The sequence below is a fragment of the Rutilus rutilus genome (genome assembly GCF_951802725.1).
Source record: "Rutilus rutilus genome assembly, chromosome: 2".
Classification (NCBI taxonomy): domain Eukaryota; kingdom Metazoa; phylum Chordata; class Actinopteri; order Cypriniformes; family Leuciscidae; genus Rutilus; species Rutilus rutilus.
Window position 1 is genome coordinate 48,989,308 of NC_140210.1, and position 12,844 is coordinate 49,002,151.

Below are 12,844 nucleotides of genomic sequence, written 5' to 3' on the forward strand. Positions count from 1 at the left end.
AATCATCATATAGTGGCTTAGCTCATTGATTATGTGTGAGGATTATATGGGTAGTATGTTATTCATTTTGTTTATTGTTGTGATTCTACAGCAAAAAAATAATAGAATTTAATCAGAACATCAAATGATTTTTAAAACCCCATTTACACATGTTGGACTACTGAAAGTTCTACTTGCACACAGACATCAAGAATCAGCATATGAATCTCAACAATGGTGACATGCTTCATGCTGCATGCTGCAATGCATTCTGACTGCATCATACGAAACTTATCCATGGCTCCCAGAATGCATTGCACCATGAAGCATGTCACCATTGTTGAGCTTCATATGCTGATTCTTGATGTCTGCGTGCAAGTAGAACTTTCAGTAGTCTAACATGTGTAAATGGGGTTTTAAAAATCATTTGATGTTCTGATTAAATTCTATTTTTTTTTGCTGTAGAATCACAACAATAAATAAAATGAATAACATACTACCCGTATAATCCTCACACATAATATCAGTGAGTTAAGCCAATATATGATGATTATACTCTTATCATCAATCAGCTTACAGCATCTGATTATATTTTCTCTTGCTGTTCTCGCCATAACAAACAGACACAGCTGCCAGAGAAAATCTAATGTTAAAAAGTCAAGAGCCTGACTAAAGCACACACTGATCGCCACAGTGGTAACATCAAATCAAACTATTACTTTCAAATAAGTAATCAACATCTAAACCTCTTCTTAATTATTTTCTGTAGATGTCTGACATAAATAAAGTCAGTCTGGTTAGTAATAAGTGAAGCTGGTAATGCTGTTTGTGGAGTTGTTTAATCAGATCTTGAGAGATGTAATGTATTTTATCTTCAGTTGATTTCATCCAAGGTTGTGGCTGGAAGTAGTTCTTGTGTTTCTCTTTCCTTCAGTGATTATGCTTGTTAACAGCAGGTGTTCGTCAATAATACACAATCATTATTCAATCACTTAATTATCTCATTACCTCCAACACTGATTCAGTGTTACATTAAACAGCCTGTACTGTGCACACTAAGCAGTGTTCATTTCATCTGGGCAAACCCATGTGGGGCCTACATGGAAACCGAGGACAAAACTGGCTGGGTCCCAGTTAGATAGCCCAGGTCAAACCCATTTGGGCCCCACATGGCTGTGCTGGCTGGGTACCTGTGTCGAAGGATTTGCACTCGCACAATCCACACATTTACATCCCCTTTAAAAACAAGCTGTTTTGCATTGGGAGACTTTGTATTCTCATGTTCAGTCCTGAAGCTCTTTCATTAAAAATCAACACAATCATTGAGGCAAACAGTCTTGTTGATAAACGTGAATTTCCTGTCATTTTTTTCCCAGCTGAGCTGACTTTCCGTTTTAATGTCGGATATACTATTGATGTTTGCCAAAACATCCCTTTCAATAAATCACAAAAACATATTTAACATTCACGTGAGTTACTTTCACTCATTTTAGTTATGTTTCTGCTTCACAAATTATTTGAGTTGAGGAAAGTTGTGTTAATATTTTCTTAAGGGTGCATGTTAGAAACGTAGTCTAATTGGTCAAATACAAATTAGTTGAGTTCAAAATACTCAAAACTTTTGATATAAAACATTTCCTCAAATATTATAGTTTTAACTGTTATTTTTTGTGGAAACTGGTTGCCTTAAATATCTCTCAAGCAAAGTTGTAAGTTGTTAAAATAAGACGACAGACTAACGATTAACAATAGACCATTTCGTTTGTAGTCACCATTACAATGATCAGTGTTTGTTTTAGTTGGGTTCTTGAACCTTGACTTTTAATCTTAGCTTTAAGTAGAATAGTAGAAAATTGTGGAAAATAACAGATCTGTCTCAATAGGTTATCTTGCGTTAAAGAAGCAGAAAGACTGCGTCTTAGGAGCTCCTCAAATACTGTGATTTATGAATGCAGAATGTGTTTGTTTAATTAACTTTGGTCTTTTACTCACACATCTTTATTTTTATTGGGATTGTGCTATCATTAATCATTAAATCTTTATTAAGCATTAAGTCGAGCCTGTTTAAAATGCATAAACTCAGGAGGAGAGCTAATAAACGAACAAAGACGTCAATCGATTCGCTTTCTGAAGAATAATCGCATAGGCAGAAACACATTGTCTCTCTGTAGGATCTCTCTTCTCACTTTGGTTTTGTTGCATAGTCTTATTCATTGAAAGGTTTATTAAAGATCGCTGCAAATTCAGATGTGCATACCTACAGTTTGAGGAGTCCGATTGCACCAAGAAAATAAAAGAGAATAATCTTTTTGGGATTCTTCCTATCGTATTTATCTGACATGATAAAATTCCAATGCAATGGATTTATTATGCATGACTGAGCGGATGCCTGTGATGGTGGATCAAATTTCAATATTTATGAGGACGTCCCTTTTTCATTTCTGCTGCTTCATACTGCATTTCTCTTCTCTAACCCTCATATTCAGTTGAACGATTCTTACATTTAAATGGAGCTAAAGGTCAAGGTTAAAATAAACCTGCATTTTGGCATAACATTAAACTTACAAATGAAATGCATATGTTGTTTCATGAATGAACAGCACTGGAATAATGTGAGATTACAGGAGATTCAGACCATAAAATATTTTTAGATAATTTTGCCAACAGGATTAAACCAACCCAGTCACACTAAATACGTCTCTATATCACGCATTGTGTTTATCGTGAAATGTATATGAGAAAATGAGTTTTTACGTGCATATGATACGCATGCGCAGGTTTAGGGTAGGATTAAGCCTCTTTTATACTTTCCGCGACCGCGGGTGCGCGAGGGTCCGCGTGACGTAACAATCGCCATCAGGGGGGCGCGCGGAGGCTCCGTGCAGACATCCGCGTGCCTCCCATTTTTTGTGACAGCGCGGTCAAAAGGGCTCGCGTTCATTAGGTTAAAACCGCGAAAGAGATGGAAATTACATGGACGCCGAATTTGAAGAGAGGTTGTGCGATGAAGTCCGTCGTTACCCGCACCTCTACAATCCATCTTTAAAGGAACATAAAGACAGCCAGATGTGCAATAATTCCTGGAGGGAAATTGGCCTGAATTTAGGCAAAGAAGAAAGTCTGTGTCGGCAGAAATGGAAATACCTGAGAGACCGTTTTGTTAAGGCAAAGAAGAGGCTGAAGGGACTTTTGCTACTGTCCCGGCCGATCTACTGCGCATGCGTTGAACGCGTTCACCGAGCGGACCTCAGCAGAAAGTATAAATACAAGTAGTCCGTGTCCGAGCTGTGCGCAGCTGTCGTGTACGCGACACGTCCAAACTGGAGTATAACAGAGGCTTTAGTAGTGGTGTGGGTACGTATTATACGTTTGGGTAGGATTAATGTTGTGGGGTGCGTGTGTATTACACGTATCATATGCATGCGAAAACTGTGTATCATATGCACGTAAAAACTCATTTTCGCGTATACATTGCACGATAAACACAATGCGTGCAGAGACGCGTTTTCATAAGATCAGGTTGATTTGATTTGAACACACACTGAGTAATGTTGAGGTTGGCATTGTGAACATCCTTCAGAATTGAGATTTGTGTGAGGGTTAGATTTAGAGCAAATATATCCATCCATCCATCCATCCATCCATCCATCCATCCATCCATCCATCTTCTTCCGCTTATCCGGGGCCGGGTCGCGGGGGCAGCAGTCCAAGCAGAGATGCCCAGACTTTTCTCTCCCTAGACACTTCCTCTAGCTCTAACACCGAGGCGTTCCCAGGCCAGCCGGGAGACATAGTCCCTCCAGCGTGTCCTAGGTCATCCCCGGGGTCTCCTCCCGGTGCGACGTGTCTGGAACACCTTCCCGGGAAGGCGTCCAGGAGGCATCCGGAACAGATGCCCGAGCCACCGCAGCTGGCCCCTCTCGATGTGGAGGAGCAGCGGCTCTACTCTGAGCTCCTCCCGAGTGACCGAGCTTCTCACCCTATCTCTAAGGGATCGCCCAGCCACCCTGCGGAGAAAGCTCATTTCGGCCGCCTGTATCCGGGATCTTGTCCTTTCGGTCATGACCCAAAGCTCATGACCATAGGTGAGAGTAGGAACGTAGATTGACCGGTAAATTGAGAGCTTCGCCTTCACCACGTCAGACCGGTACATTGACCGCATTACTGCAGAAGCTGCACCGATCCGTCTGTCAATCTCCCGTTCTGTCCTTCCCTCACTCGTGAACAAAACCCCAAGATACTTGAACTCCTCCACTTGAGACAGGAACTCTCCACCAACCTGAAGTGGGCAAGCCTCACTGGGCAAGCCTCCCTGTTCCGACTGAGAACCATGGCCTCGGACTTGGAGGTGCTGATTCTCATCCCAGCCGCTTCACACTTGGCTGCAAACCGTCCCAGTGCACACTGGAGGTCCTGGTCTGAAGGGGCCAACACGACAACATCATCCGCAAAAAGCAGAGACGAAATCGTGTGGTCCCCAATCCTGACACCCGCTGGCCCCTGGCTGCGCCTAAAAATTTTGTCCATAAAAATTATGAACAGAACCAGCGACAAAGGGCAGCCCTGCCGGAGTCCAACATGCACTGGGAACAAGTCTGACTTACTGTCGGCAATGCGAACCAAGCTCCTGCTCCGGTCATACAGGGACCGGACAGCCCTTAGCAAAGGGCCGCGGACCCCATACTCCCAGAGCACCCTCCACAGGACGAAGCGAGGGACATGGTCGAATGCCTTCTCCAAATCCACAAATCACATGCGGATTGGTTGGGCAAACTCCCATGAACCCTCCAGCACCCTGGAGAGGGTATAGAACTGGTCCAGTGTTCCACGACTGGTGGAGCAAATATAATTAGCTCAATATAAAAACAATCAATTGTCAATGGAGAATCCCACTATATAAAAGTGTGTATGTTTGAATTATTAAGATGAGTGCAGTGCGGTTATGGGGTTGAATGGGAAAATAATTCAATCAACAAAGAAAATGCACTCATTAATATTGAATTTGTTCATAGCCATATATCTCCAGCTACACACTCACACATACAAACACACACACACACACACACACACAAACATGCTTATATCCAAATGTGGACATTTTACAGGCTTCTATTGTTTTACAGATATGAATACCATAGTCTAAGAAGCATGTTAAAAAAGCAAATGTTTTTAAGTCAACCAGATACTGAACCAAATCTATTTCCTATACAGTTTTGTGTATATGGACATAACATTGTATAGTGTGTAAAGAAAAGTTATTATTTGCTAACAGTTTACTTCAAAGCAACTTGATTCAATCAAGTTATTTTGTCTAATTTTGGTTGTTTCTCAGTTGAGTTTAGTTCATACATTAAGTATTCGAGTAGAGATGGCATATTTCCATTGTGTGGAACCAACACTATCCATAATTTAAGTCATTATTCATTATACACTTTGTAAATCTTGAATTTTATTCAGTGCAAAGCACAAAAACATGCAAAAAAAAAAAAGACTCAAATCTGTGGCAAATATTTAATTCTCTAACAATTAAATAAATTATTTGTGAAATGTTCATAGATTAATATTACTATTACTGTCGACGAAGACTGTACAGAAAACACACTTCGGCCTTTGTGTGAGCCGAGACAGTCTGGTATTTTTTTAATGGTGACAGTGAGCAGCTCTAGATGTCACTGAACATATGCATACAAATGATTAAATCACACAGCTATACATTTACTTGGTCAGCTTAGATAATGTTTTTTTGATTGACGGCAACTGATTCACACAAAAAAATGTCATCACTTACCGTTCATGTCACTGCAAATCCAACATTTCTTCTATTAAACAAAAAAGGGGTTAAAAAAAATAACAATAATGAAAACTATTATAAAATGGTCCATAAAATGGTAAATTACTAATAGCTTTTTTGTCAAAATCATTTTAATACTTAATTTGCACTTTTTTTATATACTTTATTCAGCATTTTACTGTAATTTGTGTACGCTTGCTTTTATGCTTTGCCATTGTGAGTTTGTCATGCCAGTAATACGGTACACAGTACATTGAACTGAAAATTGAAATCCAGATGGGCTAAATCATCTTTCTCCATTGACAGCCATTCAAAAGCAGCCGTATATTCTCACAAAATAAAATAAAAAATTCCTGTATTTATGACCTGTATTTTTCGAGTAGCATTTCCATGCATGTCTTCACTTTCTCATCTGTTTCTAGCACTTTCTGTCTGTCTTTGAGTGAGTTGGTGAAGTGTGTGACGAGAACAGGGATGCAGAGTGTCTGGATGACTTTAAATCACAGTCATTATATAGAGAGCAAACGAGCGCTAAAAGCTTATCAGGAGGCAGACAGACGCCTACATAAGCTGCATTTTCCCCTATATTACTTTGATGTAAAATGAATTACAAAAATATTAGTCTATTGTTATTCTTATAGTAGTACCGTGCTGTAATTTAGCATGCTAATCCACACGTGTATCACTGCTTATCGGTGATTTACGAGGTCCATTTCATAGGATGTTATCTCAGTGTAAGGCAACTCACTGTGGTTTAGAACAGACTCACTCCTTCAGTTCATTCACCGAGCAGACGAGATACGTGAAGACGGATACTTTCAATTAAAACTCAGACTCAGAGTAAATAAACAGCACATGAATCCCCGAGACTTCCGTTGACACCGCAGGCGCGCGTGACCATGTTAATGTTCACATGAACACTGCGATTATAAACACACAGGAAGCATTATCACACACGTTCGCTAGATTATGTGGAGCCACGGGCCAAACAAACTGTGTGTCATCAGTAAAACGCAGCATAAACACTGACAGATTGTTGAGGGAACACGAGGATGGAGTCGGTTGGAGTTTGTTTAGTAGCTCGTGCAGAAGGACGATAAGAACTGGACAATACATCAGTCGGCAAATGGAGATTTAAAACATAATCTCAGATATTGCTGTCACACGTACTGAGCTCTATATATGAGGCCGTATTGTTGTTTACACTGAAAGCTAACTAGTCCAAAATAGTTTTTTTTTTTATGTATAAAATATGGCAGTCTATTACTAGACCTCACGTAAAAAGCAAATATTTTTAGGTTATTGTTGCAAATGTAGAAATGCTCGAATACAGTCAGACATGATTAATTTATTCCACGAGTGAAAGGCTGCGTCCAAAATTGCAGACTCGATTGAGTACTTAAGTAACCACGACCGCTAAAAAAGTATGTTCTATATGAGTGTGTGTAGTATGAGTGTAATCCGGACGTATGCTACGCACATTATCATGTGACTTACCAACATCAGTTGCGTTACTTCCCTTCCATTCACAAATCCTCTCCCGTGGAAGAAGCAAATCCTCTCCACCGGAAGAAATAGGTCCTCCAGGGACTGTTTGCCTACTCATGTATGAATTCAGACATACTTCTCTCGTCACATACAGTTTTTCGCCTTTGTGATTTCGGATGCAGTCAAGGTGTCCAATAACTGAAGCGTTACTGGGATGAATCGAGTATTTTCCGGCTGGTCATGTGATTCACCCGTAAGGTCCCCTGCTCACTGTAAGATAAAGCCTAATAAATAAATAACAACGTTTTTATTAGACAACCAGGGTTTTTATCGCATAAACCCATTTGAAACAGATTTCTCAAAAGTACTCGCATATTAATTTATTCAAGGCAGAACCCTTCAGTTCATTCATTTAGGCTCAGCTGGCCCTAAATCGGTTTTGTCAGATTTAGATCTGCAGATTGTTTTGTGAGTTTTGATCATGATATCTGTGTTGTTTTCACATAGTTCTTTATTTACAGTCTAATTTGAGGATGCGATGACATTAAGGCCTCTAGAGAAATCTAGCACTGTAATCTTGCAAAATTCAAGCTGAATGATCTGATCATAAATCTTGATGGTTGAAGGATTAGCTTTTGAAACATTTTAAATCTTTCTAACATTAAAAAATGATTTTGTAACATCCTACTTAAAGGATTAGTTCACTTCAGAATTTACATCCAAGATATTCATGTCTTTCTTTCTTCAGTGGAAAAGAAATGAAGGTTTTTGAGGAAAACGTATTTTCCCAGGATTTTTCTCCATATAGTGACTTCAATGGGGTCCAACGGGTTGAAGGTCCAAATTGCAGTTTTCAATGCAGCTTTGAAGGCTCTACACAATCCCAGCTGAGGAATAAGAGTCTTACCTAGCCGAACCATCGGCCATTTTATATTAGAAAAAAAATATTGATATACTTTTTAACCACAAATGCTCGTCTTGCACGTCTACGACTTCACGCATTATGTAATCATGTTGGAAAGATCAGCCGATAACCTGACGTAGGTGGAAAATGTAGAGTGAAAAACGCCATCTCATTCTCTCCTCCAACTTCAAAATCGTTTGGCGCTTTACTTGCACGTTGGCTTTGTAAACACTAGGTCGCTACTTCACTACACGTGACCTTTCGAGTGGCAGGGTGCATTATCCTGCCGAAAGACGCCACAGCCACCAGGGAATACCATTTCCATGAAAGGGTGTACATGGTCGTAACAAAGCTTAGGTAGGTGGTACATATCAAAGTAACATCCACATGAATGGCAGGACCCATTACATTACTTAATGTGTTACGCATAACAGAGCTAGTGCAAGACGAGCATTTGTGGTAAAAAAAGTATTTTTTTTTTATGACGGATGGTTTGGCTAGATAAGACTCTTATTCCTCGGCTGGGATTGTGTAGACACTTTGAAGCTGCACTGAAACTGCAAAAATATGGAGAAAAATCCTGGAAAATGTTTTATTCTGAAGTGAACTAATCCTTTAAGTTGAACGTTACAAAATCACTTTTTAATGTTAGGAAGATTTAAAATGGTACAAAGCTAAATTGTTTGCTTGACAGTACAGAAATGCTCTGTTAAACTGCAGAGTTTAGCTTCCATTGTAAATCAGGTGTACGAGCGCCGCAGTAATACCGCAGTAAATGAACTGAAGGATCTGAGCTACACGAGGGAATATATCAGAATCTTTTGTAAATGAAACACAGTTACAATCTCAGAGTCATTCACAAGTCAAATTATCCATTTAACTGTAAATCAGGGCCGTAAAAGAAATGCTGTGGAAATGACGCCGGTGAAACGTGTGTCAGAATGTGAAGTGGGGCTCTGAGATGTTTGATCAGATGATGATCAGACCATATGCTCGAGCAGCGCTGAAACACACACGCCTCAACAGTGCCTCATTAAAACAGAGATTACTGCATCATAAAGAGAGAGAGAATGTGCTTCAGCAAACGACCTGGGAACAGAATTAATGAAGGGGGAAGAAGAGGTACATCCCTCACTTCAGCAGGCCTTTATTACATACAGAGTGAGTGCGTGTGTGTGTGTGTGTGTGTGTGGTTCCCAGAGATCTCCATACGAAACAGTAAATCAAACCCATCCACAACAGACTAAGCATCCTGGCTCAGGGAGTTTTATTCTCGCAACTTTCCTTTCGATTTCTGCGTCTTTTTTTGCTCCCTCTTTACTTCTTTTTCTCACAGGCAATAACACAAGTGATTTACACATGTACCATAATTCAACTCTTCCATACAAATTCTTTCCACAAAGCACAGAATAACACTCAAATGAAGCAGATGCGTGAGATCACGATCACATGACGTCCAGGACTCCACACGAAGCTCCGTGTTCATGATGCTGCATTATTCATACATGAAGCTTTAGGTACATAGTCACTTGAGATTTAGCTGTCAGGTTTGAACTAAATCTCATCTTTTCAATGTGAATCTTATAAACATAAAAAATTTAAATGATTAGCAGCATCTTTAACATCTTTAAAGGTTTGGCTTCTGATTGGTCAATACAGCGTTATGTAAATCAGACACCGCTACAACACGAAACACTGCTCATTACTGCTGATTTCTGATTATTTTTGGTGCATAGCAACGTTCTGTTATTTAGGGACTAAATCTTCAAGCAGAAGGATGGCATTTGACACTAAACTATTTGTTTTATAAAACCCTTCAGTAGCTTGAGGTTGTTTTATATTGTGAATTCACTGCGTGCTGCTTTATAACACCCTTTGACAGTATATACTCATATCCTTTATATATATATAATCTCATATACGTATATAGTATTTCAGCTGCAGCTGTCAAGGTGTAATTTCTCATTTTCATTTAGTTTAACTTTACAAAAAAAAAATTTAAATAAACAAATAAAAATGACAAAATGTTAATTGAAATGAAAACAAAAATTACACAAATAAAAACTAATTCAGTAACAATACAATAAGGTCTCGTTTAATAACATTAGTTAATATATTAAATACTGTGGACATTTTTTTTACATTATCTTTGTTATTGTTAGTTAATAAAAATATGGTTGTTCGTTATTTGTTCATGTTAGTTAATGCATTAAGTGATAAATACAATTATTGATTTAGAAAATCTATTAGTAAATGTACATTAAGATTAATAAATGCTGTAGAAGTGTTGTTCATTTTTAGTTCATGTTAACCAATGTAGTTAACAAATGAAACCTTATTGTAAAGTGTAACCACTAATTTAAAATCTTAATAAAATGTATAATAGTTACTCAGTTGTGCTAAAATAGCATTCTTGGTCACCAATCCACTGCAATCTAAAACTGGGTTTTTGAAGCAAAACCATTCAAGAAATGCTGCTTTCGATCATGTGTAACTGATTTTAAGTGATGCATATTCATAAATCTTTATTTTCATAATTTAACAATCACCTCTGGTACCTTATCGCTTCAGTAAATAATGCATCATGAACAGGGAGAGTGTTTCAGTCTTGCAAGTTAAAATATACTGTCATCACTTAAATACGGAATGATTTTTCGTAATCCCAGAAGCCTAAAGGACATTCCCAAGCTCTCAACTGAGCTGCTTTTTTTTATGTCCCAATGAATTGTGGGTAGTGTGTAAGAATGGCACTTCAGTGAAGTGTGTGGATAGACATTTAGCATGTAAACAGTAGCTTTACACTGTACGCTTCCAATGCGGATCTGCTTGAATTTGACACTGTTTATTAAAGCGTCTGGTCACGATACCAAGCGAACAGCCCATGCGAAACACCAAACTCAGGTTTACTGATGCACAGCGACTGATGATCTCGGTTTGACACGTTTCACTGTCTTTTATCCGTGGTTAGTGAAACAGAGCTGAATTCTGGACGGCTCGCAGCTCATCTCTGTCAGCGTGAGTGTTTTGGTGAGCGTTTCTTAAAGGCCGACCCAAAGAAAGCGATTTTAACTCCTGAGTGGGTAAATAACCAAGTGTTTTCATTGGCACTGAATGAGAAGTGTCTTGTTGTTCCTTCATAATGAGGCACAAAGCAGCTTTTCCAGACCCTTCACCCTCTCTGATCCTCTCTGGTGGAATGAGCTAGTGGAACACAGAAACCATCACATCGTTCAAGAAGCAGCATCTTTCCTCTTCCCTACATTTCTCCTCTGCTCTAGTTTGTTTCCTAATCCAATGAAAATGAAAATGGCATTGTATACTGAGAATATTGTTTGCTCTGTGACAAACTGCTTAGGCTATATAGTAAGTCACTTTGGATAAAAGTGTCTGCTGAATACTTAACTGTATCTGGTATTTCCAATACCATGTTGGGTGGTTTCTAGGCGGTTGCTCAGTCAAAAGAAAAATAACCCATAACCCTAATGAATGAGCTTAGAAAGCACCAATAATTAATACTGTTTAGTAGGGCTGTCAAATAATAAATTCGAATTTCGAATATTCGTCAAAAAAAAAAAAAAAAGTGCACATTCGAATGCAAAATATGTGCATTCTAATTTTTGGTGTGTCAAGAGGTGCGCGAGACATGATGACGTAACTGTTTTGTTTTTGTTAGCTTATCCAGTATACAGCATGGTGCGGCTGCATTGTTAATTTGAAAAATGGCGGAAAAAGGCTTCTTGCTGACGAAAACACTCTCTGTTGGTGGCATCGTGCAACGACACACTTGACCATACCTGCACATCGGTCAGAGCTGAGCGTGTGTGTTCATCAGCTGAAAACATTGTCAACAAAAGCACTCAACACTCGCTCAGATCAAGTTAAGCGTCTGGTGTTTTTGACCAACAATATGTAGATGTAGTGAGTAGAAGTGGATTGTTTCTGAATGGCAGTTTGCCATTTTGTGTTCCTGTAGTTCATTACGCATCTGTTGAAGCATGTTTTCTCAGGTTACTGATGCACTTACAGTTTTCTGCACTTTTGTTACTTAATTTTCCTTGCAGCACATTAAGAAAATTATATTTTATTTAAGAACAATTGTTTTAAAAGTGAATGTGGCCTCTTGTGGCCATAGGACACAACACAGTACTTTTCCTCAAACATTAAGTAATGCCTTAACTGTGCATTCACACCAAACGCGAATAGCGCATCAAATTCGCGTCTACCGCGTCTAGTTGGACGGTTGATCATTTTGAATCCATTCGCGTGTCCAGAGCGAAATTGACGCGCATAAAAAGCAAAAGTTTGAAGCACAATTGACGCGCGTCTGAGGCGAAATCCGCTTGTCTGTTTGCAAGATGGCTGATGTTGATCGAGCATTCATCTAGAGTTACCACATCAAAGCGAGGATCACCCCATCAGGACACCAACTACAGGCTCTATCCCAGCTGCAGAGCGCCTGTCCATCAGTCTTCGGTTAGAAAATGTATATGAAATTTTAAATACAGTATATTCAATATTGAACAACTGACAATGTTTTCAAACTGTGGTACGGATACACTGTTGGTGCTCTTTCTAGTGATACTCACTAGGATATACTCACTTTCAAGTGATACTCAGTTAACTGCTATATTGAATATTATATTCTGATTGTTCAGATTTTTCAACTCGGGCGTCAGACGTGA